Genomic DNA, 23,502 nt, shown 5'->3' on the forward strand with positions numbered 1-23,502 from the left:
TGGTTAGGCTAGAGGGTCGTTGAAAGGCATTCTAGAGAGGAGGACAGTAGCTCAAGAAAATGCATGGAGGTGTGAGATAGCTTGGCATATCATGGAATTGTAGGTTAGCATTGATGAGGAACATCTGTGTTGAGCCAAGGTATAATTTCTGTTCCTACTGACTGGGCCATTTTGTTCATGAGCATATTAAGCAAGTACAGTGACAGAGCCTGTGTAGCCAGTCCTTAGATATGTACCTCTGGTCATCTTTCCTTTTAGGCATAGTGAATGTGTAAATCTCGTACTGGAAGGATTTCCCTTTTCTCCTGTGTTTCAGGGCCACCTCTGTATGAGGGTAACGCCAGCATCTCGTATGGAACCAAGCCGGAATTTTTCTTCTTTGATTATATGGAGTCATTTGTGCTCATTGGTCAAAGCAAGTCATTAGGTCACATCTGATTTAAAGAAGGTAGAGAACTATCATCTCATGTGCCCTAAAGGATAGGAAGGGCTAATGTCTGGTACAGTAGCACTTCTGCTTAATGATGGAACACTGCTAGCACATTCAACTTTATGGCTTAGTGGGTTAGAACACCCAGTTCTTTAGGGTAGATCAGGTCTTATGGTCACTTTGGTGCCCCATGGTTATTCTCTGTCAGGACCCAAAAGCCAAGCAAGGAGCTCTTTCTCAAAAGTAGCATAATCATCTACAGAAGAGGGTATAGCTTTATTCTAAAGCAGTGATTCTCAGGATGCTTAGGTGGCTCAGTTGGTTAAGGTCCAACTCTTGATTTTTGGCTCAGGTTATGATCTCAGGGTTGTGGGATTGAGCCTCTTTCGGGCTCTGCACTCAGCATGGAGTCGGCTTGGGATTCTCCTTCACCTGCTCGTGCGCTGTCTCCTCTCTCTCTCTCTCTCTATATATATATAAATAAATAAAAATTTTAAAGCAGTGATTTTCAACCAGGGGCAGTATTGCTTCCCAAGAGGTATTTGGCAATGTTTGTAGACATTTTGTCCCAACTTTGGAGGAGTGCTACTGGTATCTAGTGGCGGAGAGGCCAGAGATGCTGCTAAACATCCCACCATGTATAGGACAGCCCCTTGCAACGTTAGGAGTGACCAGTCTGCTAATTGTGCCAAGGCTGAAAACCCCTACTCTGTGGGGGGCTTTATGCCTAGTGGTTTGTGTTGTGATTCTCTTATCAGGGCCTATTGGTAGCTTTATATAACTGCTTTATCATCTATATCATCTTTCTCATCTACCCCAGACACAAACACGACTGAATTTGCTGGACCTTAAGGCCCAAATAACAGAGTATCTTGCCCTGCCACATTGGCCTACTACACTCCCTTGTCCTGTCCTGGGTCCCATTTAAAACTGGCACCTTTATTGGCTATTCAAGAAGGGACAGAGCAGCACTTTAAAATAATGGTTTATTTTGTTTCCAGAATTTAAAGAAGTCCACCAAGGACCATGTTTGTTTCTAAGTGGTGGTGATGGGCTGAGCCATGGCAGCATGTCCTTAATTTTGAAGAAAATGTCTTGGCATACTATAGACACTAGATCCCTAGAGACTTCATCAAGGTCTCAAGTTCCTAAATTATTGTGTGATTCTCCACTCTCCAGCATGCCTGTATCTTTCCAAGGTATCTTACTAACCACGTAAAATAAGCATGATGTTCTCAGTTTAATGAACAAGTATAATATCCTGTGCGTTCATGAGATGTTCAGAGTTTTTGTCGTCTAGATTGATGAGACATGGCTTCACCGCTTACTAGCCATGTGATCTTGCGCAAGTGCTTCTTCATCTAGAAGATGGGGATAAAGACAGTACCAACCGTATGGGGTTTTTATTAACAGTAGATGAATTTTTAAAAATGCTAAGAGGATGCCTGGCTGGCTCAGTCAGTAGGACATGTGACTCTTGATCTCAGTGTTGTGAGTTTAAGCCCCACATTGGGTATAGAGATTACTGAAAAATAAAATCTCCCCCAAATAAAATATTAAGAAAATAAATACGCTTAGAATAGTGCCCCGCATATAATAAATGCTTATGTAAGTATTAACTAATAAAATAATAATACAAAATGTTTATGGAGAAAATATAAGTGGGTATGTTGTGGTTTATTTTATTTTATTTATTTGAGAGAGAAAGCAAGAGCGAGCACAAGAACAGGGGGGAGGGGTAGAGGGAGATGGAGAAGCAGACTTCCCACTGAGCAAGGGGCCTGACATTGGACTCGATCCCAGGACCTTGGGATCATGACCTGACTGAAGGCAGACGCTTAACCGACTGAGTCACCCAGGCGCCCTGAGGTGGGTATGTTTTTAACCTTAGTATAGGGAAGGAATTCATTAAAAAACAAAAAGCATAATGCTATAAAGAAAAAAAGATGTGACTAGCTGTTTTCTTAATTTGTAAATCTAAATTTTAAAGGTAAGCTCCTTTGTATACATTTAGTTATATTTAAAATTAGAACCTGTATCTGTTTCCTAGTAGTATTCCAAAAGGAATAATGGTCATGATAAGAAGAAAGGAAGAAATATTTAGGCACTTAGATGCCCATCCCTCTATCCCCTTTTATCTAATTTCCTGCTTTCTCTTTTTCCTGATTGTAGTTCCGGATCACAGTTAAAAATGATTAACTCAAGGGGCGCCTGGGTGGCTCAGTCCGTTAAGCATCTGCCTTTGGCTCAGGTTATGATCCCAGGGTCCTGGGATCAAGTCCCACATTGGGCTCCCTGCTCAGTGGGGAGCCTGCCTCTCCCCCAAATATTTTTCGCCTTCAGGAAGAGCTTCTCCTGAGCTTTGTCACTTAACTAGGTAAGGAAGAGAATTATTTAGAGGTAAGAATGCACCAAACCCAAATACTACTGCCTTCCTTGACTCTCTAAATATCAACTACTTTAAACACTTATTTGGTATTTGAAAGATTTATTCTAAAATTCAGCATAATTTCTTGGAATAAGTTGTATTTAAGGCATGGCCATCTTTAGCATCCAGAATATGGTCTCTATTAGTTCCCACTGAAAAGAGCAAAGGTTCCTTGGAGAAATGTTTGATTCTAAGTCTAGGGCAGGAACTAAGCAAGATGAGCCTGGAACTTCTAGTCCTATCAGAAAGTTAGACTATCATCATTTACTAGGTTTATGTCAAAAGAGCTTTTGAGCTATGTTGGGGGTTCCCATGACCAGTCCTAAGTTTTATGATTTGTTAGAATCACTCATAAGTCATTATATTCAGTTATACTGTATTACTATGAAAAGATAAAAATCAGCAAAACAAAAGGCACATAAGGTGAAATCTGGAGGAAACCAGGTGCAAACTTGCAAGAGTCCTCCCCCAGTGGAGTTGAACAGAATGCACTTAATTCCTCCAGTAATGAGTTGTGACAACATGTATAAGATGTTGCCTACTAGGGAAGATCTCTTGAGCCTAGATGTCTGGGGTTTTTATTGGGGGTGAGTCATACAGACCATAGTTACTGAAGTTTCAGACCTCCTAAATGAAAGCTGATTTTACCATAGTCCTGTTGTTTGTACAAACTACCTTGACAGACTGGTATAGTTTGATTCAAGGCCCCAAGAATGCAAAATACTTACCAGAATGTTTCAGGAGTTCATTTTCCAGGAGCCAGCTGTTAGAGTTGAACGTGTTGCCCCAAAGTTATGTTGAAGGCTAACCCCAGTCCCTCAGAACTTGACCCTATTTGGAATAGGGTTATTGCAAATGTAATTAGATAAGATGAAGTCATATTGGAGGAGAGTGGAGCTTTAATCTAATATGACTGGTGTCTTTATAAGAAGAGGAGAGGAGACACAGGAGCAGTAAGAAGATAGCCATGTGACAACAGAAACAGCGTTAGAGTAATGCATCTACAAGCCAAAGAATACCAAGGATTGCTGGCAACTCCAGAACCTGAAAAGGCAAGGAAGGATCCTCTGCAAGTTTCAGAGGAAGTATGGCCCTGCTGACATCTTGATTTTAGATTTCCAGCCTTCATCAGAACTGTGAGATAATTTCTGCTGTTTTAAGCCATGCAGTTTGTGGTACTGTGTTATGGCAGCCCTAGGAAAGTAATACACTAGCCAGTAGCCACAATAACAAACCCTTCTTGGGAATGTGCAAGGTTTGAACAACCCAGGCTTGCTGAGTTAACTACTGCCTTCACAGGAACCAAGCATGAAAAAGCTTCCACTGGGCAGAGATGAGACAATTTGAGTATTAGTAAGAATAATAATTATAGTGGGTTGAAACATATCAAGTATATTTAGCCCATGAGTTTATAATGATACTTAAAGCAAAACTAATTGGCTACCAGTAGAGGGTGCTAGTTAACCACCCCATTTTGGAAACTGGTGAATAAAGGGAAAAACGTTAAGCATTTATCCCACCTTTCCTGTAAAAATGCTATTAACCAAATACTAGATAGAGAAGTTTCTCTTTCTAGAAATATTCCAACTAATTAAATGAAGAAAATAATATAATTAGTTATTTATAACCATTTGGTAATCCCTAAAGATCCTTAGGCATTGATCACCAACAGCTGCTGACATCACAGAACATGACAACCAGATGTTATGAACCTTCAGACAAAAGAACACAATATGAACGGGTCGTTCCCCCCCCCCACTCCGCCGCCAGAAAAATAAACCTAATCTGGTCAAACTGCTATATCCAACCACAATTTTATAGAAACTACAGAAGCCAGAGGAATATATTAAATCATCGTAAGGGTGCAATCAGCCAAATCCAGACAGGTGGAAAATGGTAAATAACTGTTTTCTTTAACAAATAAATTACAAGATACACACAGACCTATAGATTAAAAGAGATTTAAGAGACATTATTTAGTCCTGATCTGTCAGCTTCATTTGGATACTGATTCAGTGTTTTAAAAAATTGACATAATTGTAAATTTGAACACCAACTGGATATTTGATTATATTAAGGAACTGTTTTAAAATTTCTTAGATGTAATGGTATTGTGGTTTAAAAAATTTTTTTTTAAAAATTTTGTTTATTTGAGAGAGCACACGTGCGAGAGAGCACAAGTTGGGGGGGGGCAGAGGGAGAGGGAAAAGCAGGCTCTCCACTGAGCACGGAGCCTAACTTGGGGCTAAGTTCCAGGACCCTCTGATCATGACCTGAGCTGAAGGCAGATGCTTAACCAACTGAGCCACCCAGGCACCCCTCTTGTTTTTTAATGTAAGCATTTATAACTCCAAATTTCCTCCTTAACATCACTTTTGCTGCATCTCATTAAGTTTTGTATATTGTGTGTTTATTTTCATTTGTCTCAAGTATTTTATAATTTGTTTTGTGTCTTCGTGTCTTCCTTGACCTCTTGGTTGTGTGTGTTGTTTGATTTCCACAATTTTGTGGATTTTCCCACTTCTGTTCATTTCTGACTTTATCTTATGATCACAGGAAATACTATGTGTGATACCTGTTTTTCTTAAATCTATTGAGACTTAATTTGTGGCCTAACATCTGATCTATCCTGGAAAATGACCCAATTATACTTGAAGAGTGTATCTGCTTCTGTTGGGTAGAGTGTTCTGAGTACATGTGTTAGATCTTCAGCCATCTTTGATCTCTTTTAGTTACTCTTTGAATGGACTATCTTTTTGTATTCTTTCGCTTTCAGTTTGTGACTTTGGATCTCAAGTGAGTCTTTCGTAGACAGCGTATTGTTGGATCATGTGTTTTTATCTGTTCTGCAAAACTTTTGTCTTTTTGAAGAATTAATCCACTTACATTGATTGTAATTATTGATAAGGATTTCTATAGTTTTGCTATTTGTTTTCTATATATTTTATTGCTTTTTTGCTCCTCATTTCTGCATTACTTCTGCATTTAGTTGATTTTTTTTGGTGAAATGTTTACATTTATTTCTCATTTCCTTTTGTGTACATTCTGTAGCCGTGTGTGTGTGTGTGTGTGTGTGTGTGTGTGTGTTACTATTGGGGTTGTATTTAACATCCTAAAGTTATAACACTGTAATTTGAATTTATACTAACTTCAATAACATACAAAATTTCTACTTCTTTACTGGTCTATTTCCCACCCCTTTCAGTTGCTGATTGTATCTTTGTACATTGTGTGCTCCAAAACAAGCAAATTCTTTTAGTCTCTATGCAGTTGACATTGACAACAAAGTAAATGTCAAGGTTGGTAACTGTACATTACCTTGCTGTACAGTCATGACCATCTTTTTATGATACCAGGCATGGAAAATTCATAATTAAATTAACCTCAGCACCTCTTCACTGCATAGAAGATAAATGAAATAGGGGCGCCTGGGTGGCGCAGTTGTTAAGCGCCTGCCTTCGGCTCAGGGCATGATCCCGGCGTTCTGGGATCGAGCCCTACATTGGGCTCCTCCGCTAGGAGCCTGCTTCTTCCTCTCCCACTCCCCCTGCATGTGTTCCCTCTCTGGCTGGCTGTCTCTGTCAAATAAATAAATAAAATCTTTAAAAAAAAGAAGATAAATGAAATAGTCATCTAAAACCTTGAGCAGATGCTGCTTTCCTCCTAAGCTTCTTGTACAACTTAAAAAGTGTTTGCAAATAAATAAATGTGTTAGTTTCTTAAATTATGTAGAAAACAAAATGTGGACATATATGCCAAAGTTACAGTAATACTAGTTTTTACACTAATAGTTGGTTCTTTTTAATGTATTAGTCTCCTAAATCATGTAAAAGTGGTTATAAATCATTGTTAAGGTAATATTAGCTTTTATGACTACACATGTATTTACCTTTGCTGAGGCTTTTATTCCTTCATACAGCTTTGAATTAACTGTCTAGTGTCTTTATTTTACCTTATAGGAGTCCCTGGAGCATCTCTTGTAGTGCAGGTCTAGTAGTAGTGAACTCCCTCAACTTTTGTTTATTTGGGAATGTGTTCTTTCCTGTCTCACTTTTTTTTTTTTTTATTGTTCACAGTAAAGAGTTTTATTTCATTAAAGACCCATGATGGTCTTTATTCAAGGATGTTTAGTTTCTAAAGCCCCAAACCAACATTTTTTTAAAATTTAAATTCAATTAATTAACATATAATGTATTATTAGTTTCAGAGGTAAAGGTCAGTGATTCATCAGTCTTATACCCAGTGCTCATTACATCATGTGCCCTCCTTAATGTCCATCACCCAGTTACCCCATTCCCCCACCCCTCTCCCCTCCAGCAACCCTCACTTTGTTTCTTACGATTAAGAGTCTCTTATGGTTTGTCTCCCTCTCTGGTTTCATCTTACTTCATTTTTTCCTCTCGTTCTCTATGATCCTCTGCCTTGTTTCTAAAATTCCACATATGAATGAGATCATATGATAATTGTCTGTCTCTGATTGACTTATTTCGCTTAGCCTAATACCTTGTAGTTCCATCCACATCATTGCAAATGGCAAGATTTCATTTTTTTCAATGGCTGAGTGGTATTTCATAGTATATATATCACATCTTCTTTATCCATTCATCTGTAGATGGACATCTGGGCTCTTTCCATAGTGGCTATTGTGAACTTGCTGGGTGCAGGTGCCCCTTTGGATCACTACATTTATATCTTTGGGGTAAGTGCCCAGTAGTGCAAGTCCTGGGTCATAGGATAGCTCTATTTTCAACTTTTTGAGGAATCTTCATACTGTTTTTCCGAGTGGCTGCACCAGCTGGCATTCACATCAACAGTGTAAGAGGGATCCCCTTTCTCCACATCCTTACCAACATCCGTCATTTCCTGACTCGCTAATTTTATCCATTCTGACAGGTGTGAGGTTATATCTCATTGTGGTATTGATTTGTATTTCCCTGTTGCTGAGTGATGTTGAGCATTTTTTCATGTGTCTGTTGGCTGTTTGTATGTCTTCTTTGGAGAAATGTCCATTCTTGTTTTCTGCCCATTTCTTGATTGGATTATTTATTGGGTTTGAATTTGATAAAATCTTTACAGATTTTGGATACTAGCCCTTTAGTATCCATTTGCTGCAAATACCTTCTCCCATTCTGTTGGTTGGCTTTTGATTTTGTCGACTGTTTCCTTTGCTGTGTAGAAGCTTTGTATCCTGATGAGTCCCAGTAGTTCATTTTTTGCCTTTGTTTCCTTTGCCTTTGTTTCCCTTTCCTTTGGAGATGTGTCTATGAAGAAGTTGCTGTGGCCAAGGTCACAGAGTTTGCTCCCTGTGTTCTCCTCTAGGATTTTGATGGATTCATGTCTCGCATTTAGGTCTTTCATCCATTTCAAGTCTGTTTTTGTGTATGGTGTAAGGAAATGGTCCAGTTTCATTCTTCTGCATGTGGCTTTCCAGTTTTCCCAGCACCATATGTTGAAGAGACTGTCTTTTTTCCATTGGGTATTGTTTCCTGCTTTGTCAACGATGAGTTGACTGTATAGTTGAGGGTCCATTTCTGGGTTCTCTATTCGTTCCATTGATTTTTGTGTCTGTTTTTGTGCCAGTACCATACTGTCTTGATGATTACAGCTTTGTCATAGAGCTTGAAGTCTGGGATTTTGGTGCCACCAGCTTTGGTTTCCTTTTTCTTTTTTTTTTAAGATTTTATTTATTATTTATTTGACAGCGATAGAGACAGCCAGCGAGAGAGGGAACACAAGCAGGGGGAGTGGGAGAGGAAGAAGCAGGCTCATAGCGGAGGAGCCTGATGTGGGGCTCGATCCCACAACGCCGGGATCACGCCCTGAGCCAAAGGCAGACGCTTAACCGCTGTGCCACCCAGGTGCCCCTTGGTTTTCTTTTTCAACATTCTTTTGGCTCTTCGGGGTCTTTTGTGGTTCCATACAAATTTTAGAAGTATTTGTCCCAGCTCTGTGGTGGATGATATTTTGATAGGGATTGCATTGAATGTGTAGATTGCTCTAGGTAGCACAGACATTTTAACAATATTTGTTCTTCCAATGCATGAGCATGGAATGTTTTTCCATCTTTGTGTCTTCTTCAGTTTCTTTCATGACTGTTCCATAGTTTTTTGAGTATCAATCCTTTGCCTCTTTGGTTAGGTTTATTCTTAGGTATCTTATGGTTTTTGGTGCAATTGTAAATGGGATTGACTCCTTAATTTCTCTTTCTTCTGTCTCATTGTTAGTGTGTAGAAATGCAACTGATTTCTGTGCATTGATTTTATATCCTGCCACTTGCTGAATTCCTATATGAGATCTAACAATTTTGGGGTGTATTCTTTTTGGGTTTTCCACAAGAGCGAGAGTTTAACTACTTCTTTGCCAACTTAGATGCCTTTTATTTCTTTTTGCTGTCTGATTGCTGAGGCCAGGACTTCTGGTACTGTGTAGAACAGCAGTGGTGATAGTGGACATCCCTGCTGTGTTCCTGGCCTTAGGGAAAAGCTCTCAGTTTTTCCGCATTGAGAATGATATTCACCGTGGGCTTTTTGTAGATGGCTTTTGTGTTATTGAGATATTTTCCCTCTATCCCTACACTGTGAAGAGTTTTAATCAAGAAAGGATGCTGTACTTTGTCAAATGCTTTTTCTGCATCTATTGAGAGGTTCATATGGTTCTTGTCCTTTCTTTTATTAATGTAGTGTATCTCATTGATTGATTTGCAGATGTTGAACCACCCTTGCAGCCCAGGAATAAATACTACTTGGTAGTAGTGAATAATCCTTTTAATATACTGTTGGATCCTATTGGCTAGTATCTTGTGAGAATTTTTGTATCCTTGTTCATCAGTGCTATTGGTCTCTAATTCTCCTTTTTGTTTGGGTCTTCATCTAGTTTTGGGATTGAGGTAATGCTGGGGTCATAGGAAGAGTTTAGAAGTTTTCCTTCCATTTCTCTTTTTTGAAATAGCTTCAGAAGAATAGGTATTAGTTCTTTTTTAAATGTTTGGTAGAATTCCCCTGGGAAGCCATCTGGCCCTGGACTCTTGCTTGTTGGGAGATTTTTGATTACTGCTTCAATTTCCTTGCTGTTTATGGATCTGTTCAGGTTTTCTGTTTCTTCCTGTTTCAGTTTTGGTTGTTTATATGTCTTTAAGAATGCATCCATTTCTTCCAGATTGCCAAATTTGTTGGCATATAGTTGCTCATGATGTGTTCTTAAAATTGTTTGCATTTCTTCAGTGTTGGTTGTGATCTCCTCTTTCATTTATGATTTTATTTATTTGGGTCCTTTCTCTTTTCTTCTTGATAAGTCTGGCCAGGGGTTTATCGCTCTTATTAGTTTTTTCAAAGAACCAGCTCCTAGTTTCTTTGATCTGTTCTGCTGTTCTTTTGGTTTCTATTTCATTGATTTCTGCTGTAATCTTTATTAATTTTCTTCTCCTGCTGGATTTAGGCTTTATTTGCTGTTCTTTCTCCAGCTCCTGTAGGTGTAAGTTTAGGTTGTGTATTTGAGACCTTGTTTCTTGAGAAATGTTTGTATTGTATTGCTATATACTTCCCTCTTAGGGCTGCCTTTGCTGCATCCAAAGGTTTTGAACAGTTGTGTTTTCATTTCATTTACTTCCATGATTTTTAAAAATTCTTTAACTTTCTGGTTGACCCATTCATTCTTTAATAGGATGCTCTTTAACCTCCCCTGTATTTCAGTTCTTTCCAAATTTCCTCTTGTGATCGAGTTCAAGTTTCAAAGCACTGTTGTCTGAAAATATGCGGGGAATGATCCCATTCTTTTTATACTGATAGAGACCTGATTTGTGACCCAATATGTTATCTATTCTGGAGAATGTTCCATGTGCGCTTGAGAAGAATCTGTACTCTGTTGCTTTTTGATGGAATGCTCTGAATGTATCTATGAAGTCCATCTGGTCCAGTGTGTCATTCAAAGTCCTTGTTTCCTGGTTGATCTTTCGCTTAGATGATCTGTCTGTTGCAATGAGGGGAATGTTAAAGTCCCCTACTATTATTGTATTATTATCAATGTGTTTCTTTAATTTTGTTGGTAATTGATTTATATGATCGGCTGCTCCCATGTTAAAGGCATAAATATTTACAATTGTTGGATCTTCTTGTTGAATAAGTCAGTTAATTATGATATAGTGTCGTTCCTCATCTCTTATTACAGTCTTTTTTTTTTTTTTTAAAGATTTTATTTATTTATTTGACAGAGAGAGAGAGAGACAGGCAGCGAGAGAGGGAACACAAGCAGGGGGAATGGGAGAGGAAGAAGCAGGCTCCCAGCAGAGGAGCCTGATGTGGGGCTCAATCCCAGAATGCCGGGATCACGCCCTGAGCTGAAGGCAGACGCTTAACGAATGAGCCACCCAGGCACCCCCCCCTTTTTTTTTTTTGATGGAGAGAGAGATAGCCAGCGAGAGAGGGAACACAAGCAGGGGGAGTGGGAGAGGAAGAAGCAGGCTCCCAGCAGAGGAGCCTGATGCGGGGCTCGACCCCAGAACGCCGGGATCACACCCTGAGCCAAAGGCAGATGCTTAATGACTGAGCTACCCAGGCGCCCCTCTTATTATAGTCTTTGGTTTAGTCTAATTTGTCTGATGTAAGGATTGCTACCCCAACTTTCTTTATGTTTTTTAGCATGATAAATGGTTTTCCACCCCATCACTTTCAATCTGGAGGTATCTTTGGGTCTAAAATGAGTCTCTTGCAGACAGCATACCCATGGGTCTTGCTTTTTTTTATCCAATCTGATGCCCTATGTCTTTTGACTGGGGCATTTAGCCTATTTACATTTAGAGTTACCATTGAAAGAGGAATTTAGTGCCATTCTACTGCTTTTGAAGTCACCATTTCTGTATATTGTTTCTGTTCCCTCTAGTCTACGTTACTTTTGGGCTCTCTCTTCATTTAAAGGATCCCCTTTAATATTTCTTTCAGGGCTGATTTAGTGATCACGAATTCTTTTAGTTTCTGTTTGTCCTGTTTTCTCTCCTTCTATTTTTTTTTTTTTAAAGGTTTTATTTATTTATTCATTCGACAGAGATAGAGACAGCCAGCGAGAGAGGGAACACAAGCAGGGGGAGTGGGAGAGGAAGAAGCAGGCTCACAGCAGAGGAGCCTGATGTGGGGCTAGATCCCACAACGCCGGGATCACGCCCTGAGCCGAAGGCAGACGCCCAACCACTGTGCCACCCAGGCGCCCCTTCTTCTTCTATTTTGAATGTCAGCCTTGGTGGGTAAAGTATTCTTGGCTGCATATTTTTCTCATTAGGACCCCTCCACCTAAATTTTTAAAGGATGTTTTTGCTGAATAGTTAGAGGATATTTACTGTATTCTAGATTGGTAGTTATTTTCTTTTGTCCTTGTAACTGTTATTCTTTTATGTCCTGGCTTCTTTTGTTTCTGTTGAGAAATTTGCTGTCAGTCTTACTGTTTCTTTGAAGGTGAACTAAATTTTTTCTTTGAATTTTCTCTTCCTCCACTTCTTCCTTTCATAGTTTGATTATGATATTGTAGGTATGGTTTTCTTTGAGTGTATTCTTCTTGGAGTTGGCAGAGTATCTTGAATCTCTGAATTGATTTCTTTCATCAGTTTCGTAAAATTCTGTTACTCTCTTTGAATATTGCTTATATCTGTTTCTTCTCTTATCTGGGACCTCAGTTTTGTATATATTAGACAATTTGAGCATGTCTTCAATTCCTCTTAAACCTCTCCTCCAACTTTCCCCCTACCTTCTACTCTTCTTTCTGTCTTCTTTCCTACTTTCTTTCTCCAGCTATAGTTTGGTATTTCTTACTGACTTATTCTTCTCATCTTATCGTCTGCTGTGTCCGGTTTGCTATAAAACCAATATATTGAGTCCTTAATTTCATATATTATGGTTTTAGTTCTAGAATGTACATTTAATTATTTTTATAGATCTTAATTCATCAGTGAAATTCTCCATCTCATCAGTTTTGTCCGTTTTCCCCTCTATTTTCTTTAGTATGTTATTCAGAATTATTTAAAATTGTTGTTCTTGTGCGTGAACTCTGTTATTGGATCATCTGTGGATCTAACTCTGTCTAGTTTCTCTTAATTATTGGTCATATATTTGTCACTTAGTGTATTTAGTAATTTTTTATTGTGTGCCAGACCTTATGTATGAAAGAACCATAGAGTCTCCAGACAGCGTTACCTTCCTGACAGGGTTCCCATGTTTTTTTCTGTTGCCCAAATGACTGAGGGGCTTATTTCTTCCAGTTTATCAGGAGTTGAGCTGTGTTAAAGTTTAATAAAAGTCCATTTTCTATCCTTTGCCCTGTTGGCTTTTTTTCCCCCTCTTTTTTAAATTGAGAACCTAGTGAATACCTGTTTCATTAACCCTGAAAGATTGTTGGAGACCCATCTCTTCAGTCATCCCTGTATAGCTTTCAAGACTGCCTGCTTACACTGCTTCAAAATCTGGCAATTGTCTTGGTGGCTCAGAATTCCCAAGGTACAAAAAGAGTTTCCTTGGGGTGCCTGGCTGGCTTCGTTGGTAGAGCATGAGACTCTTGATCCTCGGAGTTGAGTTCAAGCCCCATGGTGGGTGAAGAGATTACTTTAAAATATTAAAAAAAGAGAGAAAGTGAGTTCCCTTGACATCAACTGTCCCTTCCCAAAGTATAACCAGCTCCTGGTGTATCTTTCCAGAGGTATTATGTTAGTCCTTTTCAAGTTTTTTAACCCACTGCAGAACTCAGGAAATGAAAATCTCATGTGATAGTCAGAGCTAAGTCAGCTAAAGAGCTAAAAAGTCAGCTGCTGTCGTTGTATTAGGAGGCCCTAACACACCTGTAATTTGAAAAACATCAGAGACTTTGCAAATGATAGTGTAACTTAACTCCCAAGAGAATTTTATTGTATTATTTGTATTTTTTTAAATCACATTTTGTTAATGAACATATTTTAAAATGTAATAATTTGGGAAGGTTTTAGATTTTAACGTGATACAGTTTTGAATCAAAGTGGTAGAGCATAATGTGGTCAGCAACTACTTGAAAATAGCTTTTACTTTATGAGGAAAGAAAAGGATTCTCTCTGATCAAAAAGCTTTTAATATGTTTTGTACCCAAATTTTATGTAATAGCATTTTTCTGTGTTCTTTTTAAAAATGATAAAATTTTCAGTTCTGTGAATCTCATCCAAAATGATTTTATAGCCATTGATACTTCTTATTTACGCTTGATGTTATATTGCATATTGAAATTTTAATGATTGTTTGCACATGCATGTATGAGAGTGATATCACTGTAACATGTTCCAAAAGTTGGATTCATAGAATTTTTTTTTTTTTAAAGATTTTATTTATTTATTCGACAGAGATAGAGACAGCCAGCGAGAAAGGGAACACAAGCAGAGGGAGTGGGAGAGGAAGAAGCAGGCTCATAGCGGAGGAGCCTGATGTGGGGCTCAATCCCACAACGCCAGGATCACGCCCTGAGCCGAAGGCAGACGCTTAACCGTGGTGCCACCCAGGCGCCCCGGATTCATAGAATTTTTGACTGAAAAAGACTTAATTTTATAGGTAATTCAAGTGAAGCTCCAGAATATTTAAGTTACCTACTCAAGGTCTTACAGATAATTAATGGGAAATTTGAAACTAAAAGTGAGACTCCTTTTCCCCAAATCTAATATTTTTTAAATTAGGTTTAATGATGGTACACAAGCTTATGGTGGTTATTACAGAAAGTTTTTAAATCCCTAATTATTTTTAAAAATAGATAAATTGTGTTATAAATGTTTTATTAAAGTTCTTTTTATTACATTCTTAAGAATATTATCTCAGTCTCAGTATTTCATAGTTTCTAATTTTTATTTTTTATAGAGCTGGAAAATATTGAAGTCTCAACAAATGAATTCCACACTTGAATTCTGCCGCATTCCAGTGCCACCTCCTCCTTTAGAAAACTGATCTTAGAACAGAGGTAAAATTATGGAATTCAACTTTTTAAAGGATAAATGAGTTTTCCATACAGTTAGACGTGTTAGAATTTTTGGTTACCTTTGCTGGGTAGCTTCTATTTATTTAGCAGTTTTACCTAACAGACTTGAAATAATTGCATCTTAATTATTGCCTTTGAGTTTTACTTTTGAAAGTGTTTCCTTTTTAATAGTTGTGCTTTTTAACCTTGTTGCCCGATCTTTACAGTTATTGAATAATTGAACATAGTCAGCATAATCATATTATGTAACTACACTGAGATTAGTGCTGTCCAATAGAATTTCTGTGGTGATGTCCATGTTCTATGTCTGTGCTCTCCAGTATGGGAGACAATAGCTGCATATAGCTACTGAGCACTTGAAATATAGCTAGTGCAACTAAGAATTGAATCTTTAACTTTGTTTTATTTCCATTAATTTAAATTTATATAGCTACATGTAGCTAGTGGCTATCATATTGAATGGTGCAGCTCTAGGTTTTTGCTTAGAGAAGTTGGTATTTATAATAACCACAGGTCTTGAGTGCTGAAATTTCAGAATTATACCTGGATATATTTTCATAGTCGTTGGCCTAGTTTGATAATTTGCGGTAGTAAAACCATTTTTTACTATTTCATATGCTTCCCTGATAATTGTATAGCTTTGTTTATCCAGTAATGTTGGTCTACTAGAAACCTTTGAGAGCAGTTTTCATAATTAGTTTTTCTCACTCATATGTTAACTTGTTTAATCTTAAAAAAAAAAAAAAACCTTTGAAAAAATAAAATAAGATGAAAATAGGCAAACCATAAGAGACGCTGAACTCTAGGAGACATACTGAAGTTTGCTGGAGGGGAGGTGGGCGGGGTAAAGGTAATTGGGTGATGGGCATTAAGGAGGGCACTTTATGTAATGAGTACTGGGTGTTATATGCAACTGATGAATCACTAAATTCTACCTTGGTAACTAATAATAGACTATATATTAACTAAATTGAATTTAAGTAAAGAATTTTTACTTTGACATAGGTACTTATATTATCCCCTTTTTATAAATGAGGAATTTGAGGCCATAAATTAATAATATAATTAATAAGTTAACTTCCCTCAGTTACGTAGTTTGTAGGCCATGGAATTGGAATTCAAACTCAGGCAGTCTAGTGCCCATACTCTAACCATTAGGCTGTACTGCCTCTTATAATCTCATTCTCTATAAATTGACAGTTTCAAAAAAAAAAAAAAAAAAACCACATGCTTACTGTCAGGTAAGACACAATTTCTACCCATGTAGGCAGTGGATGAGTTCTGTGAGTTTGCTTCCTGGCAAGTAGTCATTCACTTCCTTTAGATCATGTTTCAGCAGTTTATTATTTTGCTTGTTATGTTGTATTCAGGGATTGCTAATAAAAGTTGCCATTACCATGGTCACCAAAAAGAGAATTCTTTTTTTTTTTTTTTTTAAAGATTTTATTTATTTATTTGACAGAGATAGAGACAGCCAGTGAAAGAGGGAACACAAGCAGGGGGAGTGGGAGAGGAAGAAGCAGGCTCATAGCGGAGAAGCCTGATGCGGGGCTCGATCCCAGAACGCTGGGATCACACCCTGAGCCGAAGGCAGACGCTTAACTGCTGTGCCACCCAGGCCCCCCCTAGAATTATTTTCTATGATATATTTTTTATTTTGTTAAATACTCTGAAAGTGAGGCAGTATGGCCTGAATTGAGCTGCAAGCTGAAATATTGGCTTGAATTTTGCTTTTAAGGTTTTAATTTTTTTTTTTTTTAAGTAATTTCTTGGCCCAACATGGGGCTCGAATTCATGACCCTGAGACTAAGTTGCATGCTCTACTGACTAAGCCAGCCAGGCACCTCTTGATGTTTGCTTTTTTTTTTTTTTTTTTTAACGATTTTACTTATTTATTTGACAGTGATAGAGACAGCCAGTGAGAGAGGGAACACAAGCAGTGGGAGTGGTAGAGAAAGAAGTAGGCTCCCAGTGGAGGAGCCTGATGTGGGGCTCGATCCCAGGACTCTGGGATCACACCCTGAGCTGAAGGCAGATGCTTAATGACTGAGCTACCCAGGCATCCCTTGATGTTTGCTTTTAAATATAGTTTTTATATCCCAGGTAATGGATGGGTATAATATGCAGTAGAAAAAACCTTCAGAATTATATATTGTATGGCTAAGTCTTGCAGTACATTTATAACTATGTTCACAGGTACCTCTAGATACTAAGATACTGGGAATAGTTCAGAAATCCATATTTATAAATTTCTCTGTAACCATACTATTCTATTTTCAAATAAAGGTACTAAAATATATTTTTAGGATTTTAGATGTAGTAAGTAACTTATCCTTGTAGAAAACTGAACCCGAGAGAGTTTAAGTGATTTGTCCAAGGTCACATAAGCATTGTGATTCATTGATTCAACAAATACACATAAGTACCTGCCATAAGTCTGGATACCATTGTATGCTTGTTAGCTTTGAGTACATAGTGAACACTCAAATATGAGTGAAACAGAAATGGACCCTGTTTTCGTGTAACTTGCAATCTGATGGGGAAGGTAGACAATAAGTAATGAGTTCTAAGAAGCAAGGTACAAAATCCAAAACACTAGGAAGGAAATGAACATATTTGTTGGAATGGAAAATACTAGAAAAGGGAGAAAGGGATGGGATGCTGGTTAGATAAAGCGGTCAAGACTGGCCTGCTGAGACTAACAGGACTGGAAGAAGCCAGCTATAACAGTAGTAGGACAGCATTCTAGGCTGGAATAGTCTATACAGAATCCCTGGGGTAAAGGGGTACACGAAGCTAAGGAAAAACAGAAAGGAGCGTATGGCCAGGACATAGGAAGCTGTATGGGGAGTAGTATGAACTATAAGGGGCCAAGGTACATTTTTCAACTGGTGGTTTTAGAATAGGCATTAAATTAAAATCTTGAGTTTTGCCAGTTAAACTGTGTTACCTTGTGTGGGTCATTCAACCTCTTTACACTTTAATTTTCTTGTCTATTATTTGGGAATAACAGAGGCTATATTATAGTATATAGTTTGAGGAAAATTAAGTATATAATATTTGTGGCAAACATTTATAACGGTTACTTTGTGATAAGAATTGTTCTAAGTACACAATAATTGTATGAAATTAGTACTGTGCTGCTGTTATCCTTTTTGAAATGAGAGAAATGAGGCACAGAGGATTTAAGTATAGCTAGGAAGGGGATAAGACGGCTTAAACATAGCTGTAGTAAGTGACCTTAAACTTAGACAGTCTGGTTCCAGTGTCCATGCTCAAAGTGTGTCCTGGGGATCCTTTGAGTGGGTTTGTGGGGTCAAAACAGTATTTGCTGCCTTCGTTGTCATTCTCTGATAAATACAGAGTGAAGGTTTTCAGCAACCAATTAAATGCAGAATTGTGAGATTTGCAAAATATGTAAAAGAATAAATACTACTTTTCTCACCAAATTTGTTTTTGTTATAGAAAAATAAAATTTCAATTTAAAACATTTATGTAAAAAATGTTATGTTAACATGTAAATGGGCTTATTATTTTTTAAATTAATTAATAGACTTTTTTTTAAAGATTTTATTTATTTATTGAGAGAGAGAACCCAAGTGGGGGGAAGAGGGAGAGGGAGAAGCAGACTTCTACTAAGCAGGGAGCCCAGTGCGGGACTCGGTCCCAGGACCCTGAGATGATGACCTGAGCCGAAGGCAGACGCTTAACCGACTGAGCCACCCAGGCACCCATTAATAGACTTTTTAAATGTAACAGTGAAAGGGGGTTCTAAGACGAAAAGTTGAGAACTGTTGCTCTAAGCCACTAGATTCTGCTGCCTTATTAAATCAGATAAAGTATAGAAAACAGCTGATACAATGTTTATACTCGATAGATTCACTGATAACTCACTTTTTCCTCACTTTTAAGGGTTTTTTTTTTTCACCTATTAACATTTCTGAAGTCAGGTGCTTTGTAAAGAAGCTGTTCACTTCCAACTATATTTAATTTGGAAAAATAAAATTACTAAGCTTAATCACTTGGAAAATGTAGGCAGAAATCTTAGGTTTTATTATGACCAAAAATAAAACTGTCATTGTTAAAGGTGCTAAATAATTGAGTTCATGAGCCCAACTAAATCAATAGATGTTTGAGTGCCTGTTATGTGCCTCATACTTGAGAATACAGAACTTGTCCCTGTGAAGTACAGATTCTGGTGGGAAAGACAGAAAATAAAAAGTAAACAAGATAATTACAGATTTTGCTAAATGCTATGAAGAAAGTGGACAGAATGGTAGGGGTTGGAAGGAGGAGGAACTTGGGGGAGCCAATTTTAGTATAGTAGGTATAGTATAGGGCTTCTCTGAGGGGGTGATGTTTGAACTGAGTCTAACCCAGACATATAGAGAGAGAGCTGGGAGAGTGTGCCATGTGGCTAGTATAAAGAACAAAGATGTCCAGAAACATAAAGGATGATTTAAAAGTCATATATGATTATATGGATAAGCTTATGTTTTTGTCCTTTAGTTGAACATTTTTTTGTTTTAATAAAGATTTGTTTCTCATTTTCTACTCAAATTTGTTAATAAATTACAGTCTTAAAATTAGTAGTATTATAGAGTTGAAGAAATATGGTGATGTTTGATTATAATTATGAACACCTCTGTCTTTCTGTATTTAAAGGTATTACCTTGCAGTCTTTTTTAAAATTTTTTATTTTAGTTAACATATAATGTGTTATTTGTTTCAGGGGTACAGGTCTGCAATTCATCAGGCAGTCATTTTAAGAATAGTATTGGTAGAAGCTTAAGTGATTTGATACACAAACTTGTGGTTATAGGAGAGATCAGATAGGAATTTAAAGTAAGAAATTTAACCTCAATGTGATACTTTTTTTTTTTTAACTGAAGGATTACTTGGGAAGCTTTTCAAAATACATATTCCAGGCCCTATATCAAATAGGGATTCCGATACAGGATATATTAGATTAAAAAGATTTGTGTTTCTTTTTGAAAATAATATTTGGGTTTCTTTTTCCTTTTAAAAGCACTTGTTCTTTGTAGAGAATTGGAAAAAAAATATTAATTGTAGTTACTTTTCCTTGCCTTTTTCTATACAATAGTAGCATGCATTTAAAAAAATCTTCTGATCCATTGTAGTTAGCAAAAAGAGAACTTACTAGTTTATAAATTTTTCCTAAAACATATAAATTTTGATTTAAATCATTTTCAGTATTTTAAATATTTGTGTTAAAAACTTGTTCATTTTGATTTTAAAGTGTTTATTTTGTGTACCAATAGCTAGTGAGAAAACATAATGGAAAAGAATCACAGTGGCAACAAAAATAGAAACTATACAGAAATTAACTTAATTGAAGGAATCAGCTCGATTGAAGTGTGTTGTTGTATATGAAGAAAAAAATAAAATTTATACTAAGACATACAGAAGAGAATTTTTAATAAAGAGCAGTGCTATGCTTCTGTATGGGGTAACTCAATGTTGTGAAGATGTCATTTGGAATTCATCTGTAAATTTAATTCCCATGAAGATGGAATGTAGGAAAGAAACTTATCAGTGTAATGCTAATATTCATTTGGAAGAATGAAGCAGGAAATAATAATGAAACATGTTCTTAGAAAAAGAATGTGAATGCTATATATATATATGCATGTATATGTGAATGATAGGACTTGTAGTATTTTTTACTAAGTCACAGTAATTAAAACATAGTCCCAGCACAAAATTAATGGGAAGAGTAGCTCAGAAATAGTTTCAAATGTATGTTAAGACTTTTAGTATATGATAAAAATAGCATTTCAAGTTACTGAGGAAAAAAATGGACATAAAATGTATTAGAACAATTGAGAACTATTGGGAGAAAAACCTTGTTAGATCTTTTTTTTTTTTTTTTTAAGATTTTATTTATTTATTTGACAGAGACAGCGAGAGAGGGAGCCCAAGCAGAGGGAATGGGAGAGGGAGAATCTGCTGAGCAGGGAGCCCGATGTGGGGTTCAATTCCAGGACCCTGGGATCACAACCCGAGCTGAAAGCAGACGCTTAAGCAACCCGAGCCACCCAGGCGCCCCGTCATTGTTAGATCTTAATCTTATATCACATTCTGAAGTAACTTCCAGATTGTTTAAAGAGTAAACTATAAATGTGGTTTTTAATTTTAGAAGATTCACGCCTAATTAAATAAGCAGAGTGGTTTTTAAAATACTAAAAAACATATTCTGATACCTTTTTGCCATGTCTCTTTCAAGTACATCACAGCATTTTGTGTATTAAAGCTTTAATGTTTTGGCAATAGGTACTCACTTGAATGTTCTTAATACTATTTTCATTATCCTTGTCTTAAAAGTCATGTATATCATATTAATAAACATAGGAAAATTAAAGGTTTTATGTTTAGATTTATTTAAATTAGATATTTTTATGCTGAGGTATTAGCTTTATAAGTAGAGCAGCGAGAAATTATTCTGTATATATGACAATCATATGCTTTGAAAATATATGATGGATTATGGTTTTGAGAGTTTATTTATATTTAGATATGCTATCAATAATATTTCTATCTTGTGACCTTAAAATTTCAAATCCAATATTTAGAATTTATACTATAGAAAAGAACAACAGAAATGTATAACTGTGTATAAAGATGTTCATTGCTGCATTTTTTTGTAATATAGAAAATTGAAAATCTGTGTCTTGGTAATTTATTAAACAAATAAGTTTTTGTATTAATTATACTATAGCTGTTAAAAGGAGATAGCTCTATAGGTCTTTCATATTTTTAGCAATTGAAAAAAGCATGTTGAAGAATACTATATATGATGAACACATGACTATATTTAAACTGTATACACACATATATGAACATGCATATACGTAACTATATATCTGGAAGGAAAATACATACCAGGGGCGCCTGGGTGGCACAGCGGTTAAGTGTCTGCCTTCGGCTCAGGGCGTGATCCCGGCGTTATGGGATCGAGCCCCACATCAGGCTCCTCTGCTATAAGCCTGCTTCTTCCTCTCCCACTCCCCCTGCTTGTGTTCCCTCTCTCGCTGGCTGTCTCTATCTCTGTCAAATAAATAAATAAAATCTTTAAAAAAAAAAAGAAAATACATACCAAATGGTTGATTCTGTTTAATCTTCGTGGGTGTGGTAAGTAGTTGGACTAAGTTCCTTTTGTTTTAAAATAGGTATATATTTATAATATTTTAACATTTAAAAATAGAATATCAACCACTAATTCATATTTGTAGCTAAATACATTTGTAAAATTATAGAGATAACAGTTGATATACAGACAAGAAATAGCTTTTTAACTGTCCATTAAATAAAAAATAAAAAATCAGTTGAAATCCAGTGATCAAGATACAGGAGTTTATTTTTAAAGTTCCGTTTTATTTATTGGAAATAAGTCCTTTCTGTCACCACTACAATGAAATTATGCTTTTCTTCCTTACATGATAATAAATTTATCAGAAGTATTTGCCTCCTTTTCTGGAGCACTTTTCAAAGAGTATGTAAAATTCTATTTTTCCTCTTAATCTTGTGGTCCACTGAGCTCATTAGAAATAATGAGGTGATAGAAGAGACGTTATAAATTATGTTAACAAAACAACCGCTTTTGTTCATACCTTCATGAGAGACTTGAGAGGAATAGAGATGTTAGAGGGAGATCAAGATATTAGAACTTATCCCTAAAAAAATTATTTCCTGAGAAACTAATGTAGGTTTTGCTTTACTATACTATATTTGAAGCTTAATAAAAATGTAACCTAGCTTTCTTATTTTCCAGGTACTTTGTAAGTAAAAAACATTTTTATTGTCAGTAGCTGTTCAGGTGTTTTAATTTCCATAGACTGGGTAGGCAAGCCTGGAAGGTTTTTAGTCTTCATACTATTGGGAAATTTGTAGCTAGCTCTGAAAAGGGATACCAGTCCTTTCTCTACATTGTAGCCAGGTGAGCTTTTCAAACCTTGAATCTTACTGCTCATCTGTTTAAAATCCTTACTCCTTTCCACACTTAAATGCAGACTACAAATTCCCATTTATACGACTTGGGCCATGCCTACCTTTCTACCCTCAACTCTTGTCCCTTGCTTTCTGTGTGCCTGGTCACTTGGATCTTCTCTCAGATTCTATAACTTCCTATGTTTTCTTCTTGTGACAGGGCCTGTATACAGGCCATTCCCTCTTTCTAGAATGTTCTTTTCCCAATTCCTTAGTTCTGTTGATCTTTGTTACCTCAACTTACCTTAGAGAAGTCTTTTTTGATTTCTTCATCAATATTAGGTTCCTTTTATTACACTTTTGTGTGTCTTTTCTTACTATTCCTCATCTCTTTGCAGAAATGTGTTTAGTCTCCTGCACTAGATAAATGATCTGTTATATAGTGAAACTACATCTGGTTTTATTTATCATTGTATTTCCAGCTGTTAGCATAATGGCTGTTAGAGGTGGTGTTTAAAAAATATTTATGGAATGAATCAATGAATTTCTCACTGAATCTTGCCTTTGCTTTTTAATCCGTTACCTCCTTGAGTTCTGAGAAATATTCAGAGGCAGCTACCTTAGGATATTTAGACAATTGTTCATAAAATTTTTTTTATTGAGGTATAATTTGCATAGAGTAAGAAGCACATTAATCATAGTTACATCATGGAATACATTTTTAGGTGAAGAC

General features: G+C 36.7%; 1 protein-coding gene across 5 annotated transcripts in view; it reads left to right on the forward strand.

Annotated features, from left to right (window-relative positions):
- FAM126B (family with sequence similarity 126 member B) overlaps positions 1 to 23,502 on the forward strand; it is an 84,229-nt gene that overhangs the window by 9,913 nt on the left and 50,814 nt on the right. For 4 of the 5 annotated variants that reach the window (XM_008687341.2, XM_008687340.2, XM_008687343.2 and 1 more), the window contains one exon: positions 14,705 to 14,804. The gene's annotated coding sequence lies outside the window, so the exon portion shown is untranslated. Of the gene's footprint in view, positions 1 to 12,027; positions 12,087 to 14,704; positions 14,805 to 23,502 lie in introns of those variants that run through there. The other variant, XM_008687342.2, reaches the window with a different exon arrangement.

Source organism: Ursus maritimus, unplaced genomic scaffold (assembly GCF_017311325.1).
Source record: "Ursus maritimus isolate PB19 unplaced genomic scaffold, ASM1731132v1 scaffold_1, whole genome shotgun sequence".
Lineage (NCBI taxonomy): Eukaryota > Metazoa > Chordata > Mammalia > Carnivora > Ursidae > Ursus > Ursus maritimus.